Source organism: Microtus ochrogaster, chromosome 8 (assembly GCF_000317375.1).
Source record: "Microtus ochrogaster isolate Prairie Vole_2 chromosome 8, MicOch1.0, whole genome shotgun sequence".
NCBI classification, from domain to species: Eukaryota; Metazoa; Chordata; class Mammalia; order Rodentia; family Cricetidae; genus Microtus; species Microtus ochrogaster.
In genome coordinates, this window is record NC_022015.1 from 67,309,895 (window position 1) to 67,320,043 (window position 10,149).

The 10,149-nt window shown below is 39.0% G+C and overlaps 1 protein-coding gene across 1 annotated transcript in view; it reads left to right on the top strand.

Moving 5' to 3' along the window:
* LOC101998871 (cytochrome P450 2C27-like) overlaps positions 1-10,149 on the top strand; it is a 95,398-nt gene that overhangs the window by 2,515 nt on the left and 82,734 nt on the right. The gene's annotated exons all lie outside the window — the stretch shown is intronic.

Consider the following 10,149-nt stretch of genomic DNA (forward strand, 5'->3'; position numbering starts at 1 on the left):
GTGTGTGTGTGTGTGTGTGTGTGTGTGTGTGTGTGTGATGCTGATCATACCCATTCTAAAATTTTCTTTGTTTTTAAATCAGAAACAATGAATATATGATTCACGCTAATATTCGTTTTAGCTGAGTAATTGTGCATTTCCAGGAGCACAAGTGTACTTTGTCTTTGTGGATCATTCCATCGTGGAATAACTGCTATTGATAATAGAGCCCAATCAACGGATATTTGTTTTCATTTTCTTGGATTACAGAGGTTTGAGGAAATTAACTAAGCAGTACAGGGATTCTTCTAGGCCAATGTTTACAGTCCTGGGTAACATGCAATTTATACTTTCCTTTTATATAGAATAATAAAATTTTCATCAATTATTTTGTCTGCTGTAGCATGATCTTAAAATTGTCATTTGTTAAAAAATATTAACTACATTGAGAATTTTATACTATGTGGTTTTATCATGATCATCCACCATCTCTACTGAGACACACCCTAGTTTTCTATCTATTCTACTTGGTTTTGTCTATTTAACAATCACCTAACATGATTTGTGCTTGACATATAAGATTTTTTTTTTTGGTTTTTCGAGACAGGGTTTCTCTGTGGCTTTGGAGCCTGTCCTGGAACTAGCTCTGTAGACCAGGCTGGTCTCGAACTCACAGAGATCCGCCAGTCTCTGCCTCCTGAGTGCTGGGATTAAAGGCGTGCACCACCACCGCCCGGCGACATATAAGATTTTTGTAAGAAAAACTTTATTAGTGCTTTCAGAATTTGGTACGTGTTTGAAAATATGTTTTAAATAAAATAGAATTACATAATTCCTCCTGCTTTCTTATTCTATCATTTTTCAGATGCCCTCCCTTGCCTTCTTCTAATACCTTCTCCATTGTCAAGTTGATAGCCTCTTTTTGTTTGATTATTATTATACACACACACATATGTCTCTTTGTGTGTTTTTTTGTGTTTGTATACACACATATATAAACAACCTCTTGAGTAATCTTTGTTGTTGGTTATCATATATACGGTTTTGGGACTGATTCTAGTTCTTACAATCTTTCTTCCTCTTCTTCTGTGATGTACCCTTAGTCATAGATGTGTCAGTTATGATGTATTTGTTTCAGTTAATGCTGGGATCACCAAAATCTGTTGGTGTCTGCATTATGTCCAATTCTGGCTTTCAGTGATGATCTCCATTTACTGTAAAAAGATATCTCTTTAATAAGGGGTGGTAACTATGTTTACCTATTCATATAGGGGTATGATTCTGAATACAATTAAGAGTTACGGCAGTCCAGTTGACTAGGTAGTATAGCCACATTTTTTTCTTCTAATACCAGAACTCACCTGCAGTGGGGTTCCTCCTTCCTAGGATCAGTACTTGCTTCTTTGGTTTACTCACTGTGGCTGAAGATCTTCCAGGTGTACACTCTTCCACTTTCATCTGAGTGGTACATGGAAACTAGACATTCTAGTAAGAAGCAGTTCTGTTCTGAACGCTAGAAATTTTAGGTTTACAAAATCTTTTGTTTTCTTGAAAGTATCAGATAGTTTAAAGTGTAAACATTGTTATATCAGATATGGTCTGTTTTTCTTTAGCTACTGAGGATGAGGCCACCTCAAATTTAAGATTAAAGTGATACATTGATTCTACATATAATGAATGCTTAGCTGTTAAAAAAATTGTAGATAGGATATGGTTTACAACTTCTAAAGACTCCTTATATGTTCAAAAACCAAAACAATCTCTTTGTGTATTTTAATGGTATTTTTTTCCTATTGTTTGTTCAGGTTCACCCTGTGACCCCACGTTCATCTTGAGCTGTGCTCCGTGTAATGTCATCTGCTCCACTGTTTTCCAGAATCGTTTTGATTATAAAGATCAGGATTTTCTTAACTTGATGGAAAAAATAAATGAGAATATCAGGATTCTGAGCACCCCCTGGATGCAGGTGAAGTCAAGATCTTTTCCTCCTAAAATCATATATTTGGTCTTTCATTACCAAAAATCAAATTCAATACGTTCTGAGAATTGAGGTGGCCTGACAACATAGTTTTGAATAACATATTATGGAAAGAATATCAGGAAGGCTGGTCTAAATACTTTGTTATACAAATAGCAAAACTAAATGGCAGTTTCCAGATTGGTTCAAGGCTGCTAGTTTCGTACCCCTTGTTTTTCCACTTGATATCCAGAGAAGTTTTTGTATATTGCATTCATATCTGGAAGTGTGGCCAGTTGTTCACAGGACATTCTTCTATGCATAATTCTTATCTTTTTGACTATTAAACACATCCTTATCATATTACTAGGCAGGAATATTTTAGTTTAGAAAGAACATTCCATAAATGGAGAAAGAATTTTAATGACAATGAAATCTGACAGGAAACACTATTTCCAGTGGTTTCATGTGTCTGCTGGACACATTTGCCCTAGTTGACAAATAGACTGGTTGAAATGAGAAGAGGAGTGTGGCCCACATACATCTTATCAGAGTTATCCTAGACTTAACTGGCATCTCCTGAACTCTCCACAAGAATGGCTGTATTCCAGGCTGCCCAGTAAATCAAGACACCAGGCAGTCAAGCACTACTACGGTGAGCAAATGTATGGTGTGGTATGGGAAAGACAGAAAAACAGTTCATGTTTTCTGGAGAGAGAGGCACACCTGAATAGGGGAAACAGTGAGGAGTGGGCTGAAGTGGGTGACTTGGTTGCTAACCAGGGCTATGGTGATGTCTGGGACTTGGCCGCCACCAAGGTTCATGTCTGGGTACACGAACATGCTGCAGCCTTGATCTGTGTTGATGTCCATAGCTCCTGAAACCACCTAAGGCAAAGAGGAAAGCGCTGTACAGGGTTGATGCTGTCACTCACTGTCTGAAACACTAGGAAGAAAATGGGTCCTGCACCTCCTCCTGGCAGCACAGTGTCCTGTTGATAGGAGTGTGGGTGAGCCAGGTCTAAGAAGCTGAGCTTGGCGGATTTTACCCTGACTGCGCCTCATGTTCCCTATGGTACAATGGGTAGGGGAGATACACTGCCATCTGTCTCTGGCAGAGGCAAGAGCTGTCTAGGAGGTCACAAGATTGGGCGAGTTGTCTTTGCCCCCACTACCTGCAGAGCTCAAGAGAGTGGAGCCTGTACCTTGTTTGGGCAGCACAGTAGAGTCGACATTGTTTACAGGGGTATGGGCGAATCATCCCCGAAGGTCTGAGTGAGAGGGAGCTGTCTTCACTACTCATCTGTCAGGGGGTGGTATGGTTGGAGGAGAGATGTCCCCTTTATCATTATCCCCTCACTGCCGGAGACACGTGAGTGAGCTGACCCTCCCTGTTACCACCTGCAGCACTCATTGAAGCAGGCTGTGCTTCTAGCCTGGGCAGCACTGTTGAGTGAACCTTGTTGTTAGCGGCACAGGTGAGCTGGCCCTGAGGTTGTGAGAGTGGAATAGCTGGCCACACCCACTAATCTGCCATGTGGTGGGTGGTAAGGGCTAGGGAAAAATGTCCTCCTCCCCTTGCCACCGCCACCTGTGGTGTGCAAGAAAGCTGCCACTCCTCCTTACCAACCTCAGCACCTTCGAAAGCTGGTCCTGCACCTCCACTGGCAGTACAACAGAGCCGACTCTATTGACCCTATTGATTGGGGTGCAGGGCTGCAGGTGAACCAACCTAGATAATGTGAGTATGTGAGGTCTGGCTCCCCTCTCATCTGTCTTATGAAAGTATGTGTGGAGGAAGGATTGCCTCCCCTCCTCTGTAGCCTGTGGCAGGTTGCAGCGCTGATCCTGAGGTCATAATATTCGGAGAGATGCCTCTGCCCGTTATTAGCTGCAGCACTTGGGAGATTGCCTCTGCAGCTAGCCTGGGTAACAGAGTGGATCCTGCTGTGATAGTGTAAGTGTAGGAGAGCCAACTCTGAAGGTATAAAAGCAGCGCTCTTCCTATATAAAGGCTGAACTAACCAGAGCAATGCCAGAGAGTTCATCCTGGTCATGAGGCTAGGGAGAGAGATGGGGAACTGGCCAACAGTGCAACTACCTAGGCTCGGATCTAGGGTCATGAGTTGATGCACCTCAACATCCATCGCAACTGTGATCTGTTGGAGAATGCGGAGGAGCTGGTCCTGCAGTTTAAGGCTGCAAGATCTTCACAGTGCAGGGCAGTGGCAGGATATCTACAAAGTAAGGGCCCAGTATTGATAGTGTAGGAGAAAGCAGAGACCCCGAGACAGTCAATGACTCTGTGCAGTGAACACTTGCCAAGCAATGTTATATGGGTAAAAGGGTGTACTGCCTGACTCACTTTGTCACAATACAGCTTCCATGATAAAACTTTTCTCTTTTCTTTTTACTCTTAAATTTTATTCTATTTTATTTTGAGAGGGGAGGAGTTTAAGGACTGAGGGAGGATGTGTGTTGATATGAAGGTGAATGGGATGGAGATGCATGGTGTGAAGGACACAAAAGTAAGTAAGAAGCAAGTAAAGAAAGAATACCTGTGATCATAGAGAAACCCTTAAAGGCTATGTCACACTTTTGCTTTCAAAGTCTCTTGGAGTTCCACCCACTTCTAATGATTTATTCCATGTCACAGTCTTGTGGATAAGATTAAATCTGCATTGCTACATTACAATAGAAATCAAGTTGCCCAGCTCTTTTCACTACAGCCACCATCTAAAAAGTGTCAACGACAACGATTCGCATCAAGTCATACTTCAGACTTGTAGAGAATAAATGGTTTAAGCCATCAGTCAGTTCTCACAAATAGTCTTTATATTAAAAAAGGATTCAGAAATGTTGAAACTTGATCATTATCTTTCATCATTCAGACAGGAATACCCTCCCTCCCCAGGTCTCTCTGTTATCACAAAGAATTGCTATATGTATGAGATAAAACAACTCTTCCTTTTGCTGAACTTTTACTGAACACTATTTTTCATTCATTTCTGAATCTACAAATCCATGTTGGTCTTGCTATATATTGTGGATATGTTTCCTTATTTAAAAAGTTCTTTGTCAAGGACTGGAGAGATGGTTTAGTGGTTAAGAGTGTGTGTTTATCTTCTAAAGGACCTAAGTCCAATTCTGAGCATCCATTTTAGATGGTCCAAAACCACTAGCTTCAGGTGATCTGATATTTTTGGCCTCCAGTGTACCCACACATACATGGCACACACATGTATGCATGCATACATAACATATACACATCACATACATGTCTAAAAGTAAAATAATATATCTCAACAAAAAATTTCTCTGATTTTGTAGGTCTGCAATAATTTCCCTTCACTAATTGACTATTGTCCAGGAAGTCATCATACAATATTAAAAAATTCTGAGTATGTTATAAGTTACCTTTTGGAAAGAGTAAAAGAGCATCAGGAATCATTGAATGTTGCAAACCCTCGGGACTTCATTGATTATTACCTGATTAAACTAAAGCAGGTAAAATATTAATATAAATTTATTTATTGTCTGAGTGTGTTGTGGTTTTTTGAACCCTGAATGTTTGTCAGAGATGGTTTAAGTCATTATCATTTGAAAAACAGTTTTAGTATTTATTATGTGTTGGGATGCACCATATGGATACTGATAATATAAAGGGAATTTGTTAACTAGAACACATTGGCTCTGTTCTTTGAAAATTGTAGCTGGGAACAGTGATACAAAGTGCAGGTAATGTGGGAAAAATTCTAATCAAGTGAAAATAGCCAACTATCATGGCAGTGTGAATAGTTTCACCATAAATGTGCATATTGTGTGGCTAGAATTCCTGCATAGCTAGTGAGTTAAAATAGATCTGGCCAAACTTTTACTTTAAAAGGATAGATAGAGGAGTTAGTTTCAGAAGGACTGAGTGATATAAGAGAGGTATGTGGTGGAAAGAGAAGGTGTATGGAAAAATGAGGCTTTGAGTACAAGTTCAATTTAATTTTCACCAAAGGGGTTGAGAATTGGTATCTACTTGGTATCTTGACAGCAAATTGCATTGGCATTGTGTAGTTTATTGAAAAGATAATTTTCCATTGGATTTTCTTGGAACTCAGAAAAAACAGTTGACTCTAGATTACTGGCTTTGGTGTGGGCATTGATTCTACTCCACTGGCTTTATGTGTAGTAATACTTAGGAACCTGGCATCTGAGTGACCCCTTGTTGATGTTTTTTTTTGGGGGGGCGACTATTTTTTTTTCTAGTTTTTGCCTTTTATCTGGCTTTTAGAGACAGGGTTTCTCTGTGTAACAGTCCTGGCTGTCCTGGAGCTTGATTTGTAGGCCAGGCTAACCTCAAGCTCACTGAGATCTGCCTGTCTCTGCTTCCCAAGTGCTGAGAGTATAAGCACGCATCACCACTGCCTGGCTAGTTTGTAAGAAATAGCTCACAGAATTAGTCCACTGAGTGTAAAGTGGTATCTCAGGATCCTAGCCACGTATCACTTACATTATGTTGGTACCTTATGTGATTAAAAAGCACTGCAACTTCCAGCTCCTTTTAGTTGGAAAGCAATTTTTTTACCATGATAAAACACACTACACCCACTACTGATCACTCCTTTCCCTTCAGACCGTCTTTAGCAGTTGTTAGTGTGGTTTCTGTATGTCCAGACTTGCCTATGATGAATGGATCATCTAAACTGGCTCAGTATATGTGGCATCTAATTTCTGTTTTCTTCCGTTTGAATGAAATCTTGGACATTCATCTAAGTTCACATTGTTTCACTACTTCCTCCTTTCTTTGCAGCAAACTTCATTTTCATGCATTAATAGCACAATGCACTCATTCCTAACGGGTGGATATTTGTGTTGTTTCTGCCTGAGGCTTCTCTAAGCTATATATATGAACATATATTGGCATCACTTCCTTTGACTGTATCTCCAGGACTGGGGTTTCTGAGTCAAATGATAATATCTTTATTGTTTTCTTTTTTGAGAAACTGCTTAAAAAGTTACATTAATACCGTATTTCATATCTATAAGATCCACTATTTTCCAAATGGCTGGCGAAGTTGTAATTTTGAAACTTAATTATTAACAATTATAGTATGAAGTGGTACCTCAGGACTGATTCGATTGGTACCTCCTTAAACAGTGAGAATGGACATCTCTTAATGTGCTGTTTTGCCTTTTCATGTCTTTAGAGAATTTTTATTCTAAAATTTTTGCCCATTGGACTGCTTGCTTCATGGAGCTATACAATTATGTATTTATATAGGTAGAAACCTTTCCACATAAATGGCATAGAAACATATTTCCATCCTGTAGGCTGTCATTTGCACATTCTTAGTTATGTATTGAATGCATTAACATTCTGTTATGCGTGAAGTCTTGTTTATCTAGGTTTTGATGTTTTGATCTGTAATCTATGAGTACAAATCATAAGGAATGAGGCTTATCCTTGTCCATGTTTCTTTATACTTCTAGCATCCTTCTTTCATGTAGGTATTCTGCTGTTCTGTCATCATCTGATAAAGACTCTTCCTTTAGATGGAGCAGTCTTGGAACTCAGTTTTAAAACATTGGCTGTAGGTGTTTAGGTTAACTCCTTGCTATCAAAGCTCTATTGGTATTGATATTGATTTGTGTTTCAATACTTCATTGCACTCATTACTGTAGCTCTGCAATAAGATTATTAAATAATCATTCTATGTTTGATACATTTTTGTTTTTATTTTTTGCAATATTTTTTTAATTCTTTGAGAATTTCACAAGATGTAATTTTAACATAATCCTCAACTTTCATTACCCTCCTCTCAATCCTCTTAACTCTTCTCACCAAACTTTGTGATTTCTTTTTTCCCCTTTTCAGCATTGAGTCCAAACTACTTGGAGGCACATTCTTGTAGGAAATTTACTACCCTTCCCATGAACTAATCATCTAGAATTGGGGTTTCATATTTTCTCCCCATACTTTGTTGTATTTTTTTATTTTTTGGTTTTTCGAGACAGGGTTTCTCTGTGGCTTTGCAGCCTGTCCTGGAGCTAGCTCTCGTAGACCAGGCTGGTCTCGAACTCACAGAGATCCGCCTGCCTCTGCCTCCCGAGTGCTGGGATTAAAGGCTTGCGCCACCACCGCCCGGCCACTTTGTTGTGTTTTTATCTGATGGAGCCTACACAGTTTTTGGGCAGGCTGTCACAGTCATTGTGAGTTCTCATGTTCACCTGTCCTTTTGTGTCCAGAAAACAATGATTCCTTGATGTTATTGATCAAAAATGAATCTTACATTTCTGCCCCCTTTTCCACAAAGATCCTTAAACCTTCTGGGGAGGAGTGTGTTCTTGGTGCGGGACAATTGTCTATATTCTGTCAATTATATTTTAAATGACCAATAGCCAGGCAGGAACTATAGGAAAGACAAAGTAGAGGCAGGTCAACGAGAACAGGGAAATTCTGGGAAGAGGGAAGCTCCCTCTGCAGTCCTGTTCAGACACAGAAGCAAGATGTGACTATGCCACTGAAAAAGGTACTGACCCATATGGCCAACACAGATAAGAATAATGGGCTAATAATGTAAGTTAAAAGAGTTAAGAATCCTGAGCTAATGGGCCAATCACTTTATGATTAATGCAGACCTCTGTGTGATTTTTTTTGGATTTAACAACTGTGGGAATGGGTCAGGACTTAGAGGTAATCATGATTTAGGGGTAATCAAGACACAATGCTTTATTCTGTGTACATTGAACCATTGGGTATCTCTGTATTAATTGCCGTCTCCTGAAAGGAGAAGTTTCTCTGATCAAAAGTAAGAGATCTATGTTCTATGAATATAGTAGTAAGTCTTTAGGAATCATTTTAACACTATGCCCATTAGTCTATTAGAGTAATAGATTTGACCACCAATTCTTAGACACATAACAGTGACAGATATGGGTCTTATGTAACATAGTGGCTCTTAGACCCAATCTGCGCTTATATCCAAAGAATATCAGCATAAGAAAAGGCACTTGTACATTTGTGTTTGTTTCCTGCTGTGTTTCTCAAAATAGCTGAGATAATCAATGTAGAAGTCATCAACGGGTTGATGGGTGGATAGATAAGAATTGTGGGATACACATGCAAGGATATGTTACTTTTCTTTTTTTTTCTTTTTCTTTTTTTTCTTTTTTTATTTATTTATTTTTAATTTATTTATTCATTAAGGATTTCTGCCTCCTCCCCGCCACCGCCTCCCATTTCCCTCCCCCTCCCCCGATCAAGTCCCTCTCCCTCATCAGCTCGAAGAGCAATCAGGGTTCCCTGACCTGTGGGAAGTCCAAGGACCGCCCACCTCCATCCAGGTTTAGTAAGTTGAGCATCCAAACTAAGAGAAAATTTAGTAATTAATGCATTAAGATTGAATAGGTTTATTTAATTCAAGGACAAAGAATCTTATTACAGACCTATTTAGTTTAATAGAGAATGCTCAGAGATAGAATCAAATGTATTCCACTGTTCTTTACCATATTGAGAACACAGGACTTCAATTTTATGTATAAACCTGTATATATCCCCAAATTAGACCTATAAAACATTCTTCCTCTTACAGTTTTGAGGGGACAGAATACATAATGAATAAAATGTTTCATTTATGTTTTTACGGCATGAGAGTACAAAACCGTATAAGTTTAAGTGCAGACAATCACATCATTGCAAGAGTTAGGCTAGTCAGGAATTTAGGGTGAAATAGAAATTTATGAACACCTGTGCCACAGATTTTGAAATTATTTGTTAATTTCTTCTCTACTCTACATTTAAGTATCTTTGTTGGCAATAAAACAAAATAAAGATTTTTGTTGAAGTCCTATTACTAAAAAACTTGCTCATAAATAAAACATTATGCCATTAACTAGACCCAAAATCTATATGACTCAGTAAACTTCTATACAGTTAGAATAACCATTTGGAATGAATGTTATGGAGTTTTATTTAAATTTTACACTTCCAGTAAACTTGAAACTGTAAAGTCATTGTAATCAGATGTGCTGATAAAGAATTTATCAGATCACTGCATCAAATTATTCATAGGCAAGCCACAATGAACAATCGGAATTTACACTTGAAAATCTGGCAACGACTGTGTTTGACCTGTTTGGTGCTGGGACCGAGACAACAAGCACAACACTGAGATACGCTTTACTGCTCCTGCTGAAGCACCCAGATGTCACAGGTGAGGACA